Genomic DNA, 7,070 nt, shown 5'->3' with positions numbered 1-7,070 from the left:
TGAAGAAGAGGCGTCGTCCCTGCCTATTAGGGTTTCATGGAGCTCTTTCCTTTTCTGCCTCAGTCAGGGTGGGGTCTTGGGTATCTCACCGAAATGCTGCTTCAGTCCCTATACAAGGAAAAGAAGATACAAATTTATTATTTAAATCATATATCTATTAATTTCTATTACTGATTTGCCTATTAAGTGAGTAAAGGGAAACAGGCTTAGTTAACGTATTTCTTAAAGAGTGAAAAAAAGACATTTGGCCTAAAGTCCCCTCCCCTCCCAGACTCTAAGGGACCTGTCTGACTTAACATCATTTCTGCTAACAATGGGCTGATGACCCTTATCAATAGCCAGAGGATCTGAGTCGCCAGGACAATTATCAGGATTTGAGGGAGAGGGCCTTTTTTCCAAAGAAAGGAGGGAAGAAAACTTAATTAGGTTTACTAAAAAGATTAACTCTGCAAGAGATGTCCCATTTCATTTCCTGCTAAAAGATTAAGAATTTTACAAGTGATGTCCCGTCTCAAAATGATTGGAAGAGCTGGAATAGCAAAATTTAAGATGAGTTTCCAGGAAAACCTTCCGGAGTAGCACTGCAGAACTTGACTGCCAGGGAGCTGCTGTGCCTGCCATTATCAGTGAGCTGGAATATTAAGAATCTGTCTTCATAACTGCTGGCTTCAGGCCTATACGTCCTCTATTGTGGAAATCAGGAAGCTGCTGCCAGCAAAATGGGTGCCATGGGTCCTGCCTGTTTTCACTCATGCGGCTAGGGTCTGGACACTGGACTCGCTCTGCTACTGCCACTGAAAAGACTAATGCTTCCATAACCACACTCACCTGCAGAAATAGCAAAGGCAAGGCCCCCTTTTCATGATATATTACTTCCTCCTTCTAAATCTTGCAGTGGGTGCACCTTATTGTTGGAAACTACATCACAACCAGAAGCTTAGCTAAGGAATGTAGTTTTTTGTTTTCTGAAAGTAGCACCACAAAGAGGTTGAAATGGATATTGAGTAAGCAGATTCCCACTGTCCACAGCAGAGGTCAAGACTGGTGGCTGAGAGACCAACTGAGAAGCTGTTGAATAATTCATGAGAGGTAAAGGTAGCCTGAACAAGGAATAAAGAGAAGGAGATAGATTGGAGTGAGTTTAGGAGGCAGGATTGATTGGTGTAGGTTGTTTTGATATGGGGGCAAGGGGACTGGGTGTAAAGTCAAGGATGACACTGGGGGATGATTTCTTGAGAGAGAGAAGCCAGGAAGAAGATAGATGGGTGGAGAAATGATGAACGCATTTTTCAACCTCCAAAATCAGATATCTATGGGGCCTTCAAATGGACAGTAGGAGCTGTCGATAACAAGTCTGAAGGCTCAGGCAAGAGTCAGGTTAGCGAGCTGGAGATTTGTGAGTCATCAGCATAGAGCTGGTAAATGAAGCTGAGTAGCAGGATGAGATCACTACAGAAGAATGTATGCAACCATAATTATTTTTTTAAGTACTATTGAAGGCAGAATTCTAAGATGGTACCCATGACATTCCTCACCTGCTGTTACTCCCATGATGATGTTAGGTTATGTCGCCAAAGAGAATCTGCAGGCATTATTAAGGTTACTAATCAGTTGACCTGAAAATAGATTATTCAAATGGGCCTAACTTAATCATATGGACATTTTTAAAAGAGAGTTTTCTCTGACTTATAGAAGAAGAAATCAGATTTGAAACATAAGAGGGATTCACTGAGAAGGGGTTTCTTCATTGGTGAGATAGAGCGGGCCATATGGAAGGACCTGAAAGTAAACTCTAGGAGGTGAGAATGAACCCAGCTGACACCCAACAAAAAAACAGGGACTTCGGTCCTACAACCATAAGGAACTGAATTTGGCCAACAATCCAGATGAGCTTGGAAGAGGACCCCAAGCTCCAGATGAGAGCACAGCCCCAGCCATCCCAGATGACCTTGACCTCAGCCTTGTGAGACATGAGCAGAGGACCCAGCTATCCCATGACTGGACTCTTAACCCACAGAAGCCGAGAGATAATAAATGGATGTTTTAAACTGCTAAGTTTGTGTTAATTTGTTATACTTTATAATAGATCACTTATAGAAAGAAATACTCAGGACGCATCTCAGGAAAACTAACTTTTAAGGGGCAGGCAGAGGAAAATCCTCAAAAGAAGACTGAGAAGAAGAGGTCAAAAGCATGGAAGGAGATCCAGAATTATGTAGTGTCATGAAGCTAAAGGAAAAGCTCTGATAAGAGGAAGAAAGTTGTCAAATGTGCCAAATATTGCCGAGAATTCAAGTAGAAACTGGATTCAAAAAAGACATTTGAGCGAAGTGATGTGTAGAAATACTCACTGAGGCAAATGGAGGAAAAAAATATAAAGAGAGAAGTGGACACGGCTTTTTCCGGAGGTTAGTATTTAAAGAGGAAGAAAAAAATAGAGGTTGCTAAAGAGGGGTGTGGCATCAATTTAGCATTGCTGGTGTTGCTTAGGGAGAGAGATGCTGATGGGTAGGTGTCAGTAGAGAGGGAGAGGTTGACAATGTGGGAAGAAGGAATAAATACTCGATACTACAAGGACGCTGAGTAGTGAGGAGGTGACGCAAGCCAGAGCACAGATAGACTATATAAGAGAAGGGGCATTTCTTGCATTTTGCCCAGAGCAATGAATGGTAGGGGAAGAAGAAGGGCCATAGATCAGCACATAGCTCCGTGTTAGAGAAGGAGCTTCTTCCTCCCTGACATAGAAAAGGAAGTGAGATTATCTGCTGGACGTGAAGAAGGAGGTGGAGATGGGTTGAGAAGTGTGGAGTAGGTCTCTACTAGAGACCTTGGAGAACTGGAGAGGGCTTTTGGAACAATATAAAAGGATAACTGAGGGCATGGAGAGTGTGGTGGCGAGAAGATCGGGGACTGGGTCATTCTATACTTACCTGCATCGATGGCAGATTTGCCAGATGGTTGAGAAAGAAGGACAGGAGACTGAAATGATGAGGCATGGAATTCAAGGCAGACAAGGAAAGCAGTGACAACGAAAGCGGGGAGGGAGAGCAGAGAGGGGGGCTGTGGAGCTAATAGAGCACAAAGAAAGTAATGGGATCAAAGAAGAGGAAGACCCTACGCCTATTAAGGCAAGGTTATAATGAGTACAACTGAGTGAGACAACTGGAAATTTTGGAAGTTGTGTTCTGAGAGAGACATGTGAATGCGTATTTCAGAGGTATGGTACAAAATAAGGGCGGAGTGGGTGGCCGGGTGGAAAGGAGGTGAAGGTCACAGGAACAGAGAAGATCAAGGAAGGGACTTGCTTGGGTGTTGAGTAAGGAGTCATCTATGTGGATGGCAAAGTCACCTGGGATGGCAGCTGGACCTAATGGAAAAGGTGACTGCAATCCACTTGCTAAAGACTCCAAAGAAGGACAGGGAGTGGTATACAATGGCAACAGAAAGAGTATGGTGTGATTTTTTTAAAAAACAACTTACCGTGGTATAATTCACATGTCACACGATTTACCCATTTACAGTGCACAATTCAATAGCTTTTCGTTTATTCACAGAATTATGCAATCATCACCACAATCAATTCCAGAACATTTTCATCACTGCAAATGGAAACCCCACACCCCTTAGCCATTACCACCCAATCTCCCCATCCCTCCCCAGCCCCTGGCAATCACTTACCTGCTTTCTGTCTATGGATTTGCCTATTCTTGCCATTCCATATAAATGGAAGCATACAATATGTGATCCTTTGTGACTGACTCCCTTTACTTAGCATAGTGTTTTTAAGATTCATTCAAGTGGTATCACACATTGAGATTTCATTTCAGACCATGATTTTAATGAATGGAAAGAACCTCAAAAGAGCTTAGGGGAGGTTGCGAGGTAAACACTTCCCTTGGACACCAAATCATCTCTGGTCATTAACATTCAGTGCAAAATTGTTATAAGTACCTCTTTCTCTTAAGAGTATCTAAAATAAGTCAATATTAAAATGCTAATGCTTGCTTCTTCCCTCCCATCCCCAGCAGTAAATATTACTGAAAGCCTTGCTTAATTACGAAAACTGAACCTGTCATTGTTGCTTCATGTTAACTACTTGCCTAAGAAACACATTCATCTTGCAGAAGAGATAATGAGGAAAACTGGCAATGCCCTAATAAGCTCTAAATTAAGCATACATAAATGTATAAAATATAAGAATCAGGAAAAAAAATTTTCTACTTATTGATCATTAGTGTTAATGAGAACAGCAGCAAGTGGCTTTGTTCCTGTTCACTTAGAAAGTATAAAAACAAGGTAAACAAGCAATTAGGAAGGTTAATGTGAGGATTCAGTTTTCATCCTGATAATGGAATAATTTATTTCCTGGCCTATTGACCTTGGAAGCCCTTGATGGCTCCATCTTTTCTAGTCTTTGGCTAATTTTCAACCGTGATATTAACAAACTGTGAAAATGGGAGCAGGGCCTACCAAAAGCAATAAAACCCACCGAATACATCTACCTCCAGGAAATGTCAATTACAAATAAGTGTAAAGGACTGTTTTCTGTATTGAAGGGACCAGAACCCCTTATTAATACCAGCGGAGGAAGTAATCCAAGAGACTAAATGTGCTGGCGAGAGGGGTAAGGCTCTCCAAGGAGCTCGGGCTGTAAAAGACACATAAAAACCTGGGAGGAGGGAGATAGCAATCAGACTCAAACCGCAAGAGCAGCACAGACTAACACAAATGCAGGAAAGACTAGCTAGAGGGAACTGAGGCTTGCTGAAGGGGATTTGAATTTGAAGATTCATTGCTGCAGTGCAATCTCTTTTGTTTGCCCAGCATCCCTCACTCCTTTTAAAAATAGAACGCCCATTCTTTGGGAAAATTGTTCTCTCCCGCTACCACCATCACTCCCATTCCAAAGATGCAAAATAAAAGAATGCGAGTCTTCAGATTTGGGCACATGAGATCTAAGAATATGAAAACAACTTTCAAAAGCGATCCTTAACATATCATCTCTAATCTGTGGAAAGTAGAAGTGCTTCTTAAAGACAGGAGATGGGCAAATGTCTTAGTTTTCAAAAATGGGGAGAAGGTAGGTGATGCAAATGTTAACTGGGATCTCAATAATAATTCTCCATTAAGAATATCATACGGGTGGTGTGTGAACTCCCAGAGAGAGAAGAGGTGATCCTTAAAGCAACCAGCATGGATTTACTAAGAAAAGACGCCTGACAGACAGGCGTTGGTTTCTTTTGTGGTATGTTCATTAGACTGGTAGATCAATGGAATCCTATGGACATAGAGGTTTCTGTATTTCCGCAAGGCATTTTTCAAAAACTTTCATGGTATCCTTGCGGAAAAGATGGAGAAACTGGATGGATGATAAGATAATTTAGCAGCATAGCCATTCTTTCCTAAGAATGCTCATTAATGATCTATCTTTGTCAAATCTGGCAAACTTTGTCAAAGGTCAGAGCTATTTTCCTAGTCTGGTTCTTTTTAAGTAACCTGGATACAGGCTGAGTGAATCTGGTTATTAATGTATGGAGAACAAAAAGCTGGGAGGGAGTGTGAATAAATCAGATGATAAAGCAGGTTCCAAACTGGCATTGGCCCAGGAGTGATGTATCAGCTAGTTTCTTTTGGAATAAGGTGGAGTAAATGTGTGAATAAATGCATAAATGGTCATCTCTATTAAAACGAAATTTAAATAGGACGAGTTTTAGTGTTCTCTCCTTGAAACCAAAGTTAAGGATATAGTGAGAATGTGGTAAATAGCAGTATGTGGAAGAGAAGACTTGGGAATTTGAGTGGCCTGAAGCTAATAAGAGCCAAGAGTGTGATGAGGCTACAGAAGAAAAAAAAAAAGGGGGGGGGGAAGAACCCAAAGGAATCTTGCACTGTTTAGATAGAAATACAGTATTCTCACTATTCTATGTTTTTGATAATCAATCTTAGCATACTTTGATTTATTATGTTTGATTCTGAGAAACATATTTCATGAGAGACATAGACCAACTTCAACTCCTTCATAGGAGTTATATCATAGATAGTGCTATAAATCATGACATAAGAGCAACAGCCAAAATGAGTGAGGATGGTTAGCTCAGGGAATAAAATATTTAGGGGCAAAAAGGATGGCTCTCTTACAGCATTGAAAGAGATGGATGTAAGACAGAATTCTGTTTAGTTCAAGAGAAAAACAAGGATCAACGGATGAAAGTTACAAGGCAGTAGATTTCAGATAAAATGTAAACAAGTACTACTAATAATTAAGAGTCTGGAATCAAAGTAGGTGAGCTCCCAGGTGTTGGATACGTCCAAACAAATGACGTGGCAGAGGGGACTCTTCTGCTACATGAAGGGCCAGACACTCAAACCTTAAGGCTCCTTTCAGTTTGGGGAAAAGCTCATTCAAGTCAGCCTGTGTGTGTGTGTGTGTGGTGGTGTTTCTCTCCGCCCTACACAGAACTGGAATGTTTTCTGGGTTCTATGTCGAAGTCTGTAATAGTCAGTCATAAATGGGATAGAAGGCCAGATTCTAGAATTCTCTTTGGCTTTCCCCCAAAATACCTACCACACAAGCACGCCATGAAGGGACTGTTTTCTTGAAGCTTCTCCGTGTTTCTCATGAAGATACTTTCTTATTTCATACTCCATTTATATTCATAATTTAACTTTGCATCGAGGTGACTTCTTTCCTTTTAAATAAGACTCTTTCCTTCAGCTGCTTTCTTTTCATTTGTGGATCTCTCTTAAGAGTGGAGAATCACGCATTTTTTCTACTGAAGCACCTGGATCTCCTAACCGTGATTTCCATCATTGTAGATTCCTATAACGTAAAGATACTTTTCTAATTCTCCTCTTATTCTCTCTCCAACAGGACTCTGTTTTAGAAGGTACTTAGTATTTGTCATAAAAGCCTGAAAGAGCTTTTCAGAGCCTCATACAAAATAATATGCCCTTCGAGTCAGGCCAACTCAGGCTTTGAATCTCGCCTTTTCTGTATACCGTAATCAGCTTGCTTAATCTCTCAGAACCTCAGTTTCCTCATTTACTAAATGAGGTTAATTATATATATA

At 41.0% G+C, this 7,070-nt stretch overlaps 1 long non-coding RNA gene across 1 annotated transcript in view; it reads left to right on the top strand.

Annotated features, from left to right (window-relative positions):
- LOC112479503 overlaps nucleotides 1–7,070 on the top strand; it is a 28,097-nt gene that overhangs the window by 8,343 nt on the left and 12,684 nt on the right. The gene's annotated exons all lie outside the window — the stretch shown is intronic.

Source organism: Pteropus alecto, unplaced genomic scaffold (genome assembly GCF_000325575.1).
Source record: "Pteropus alecto unplaced genomic scaffold, ASM32557v1 scaffold23, whole genome shotgun sequence".
NCBI classification, from domain to species: Eukaryota; Metazoa; Chordata; class Mammalia; order Chiroptera; family Pteropodidae; genus Pteropus; species Pteropus alecto.
Note: the sequence above shows the minus strand (reverse complement) of the source record. Positions and strands in the feature narration are given on the sequence as shown.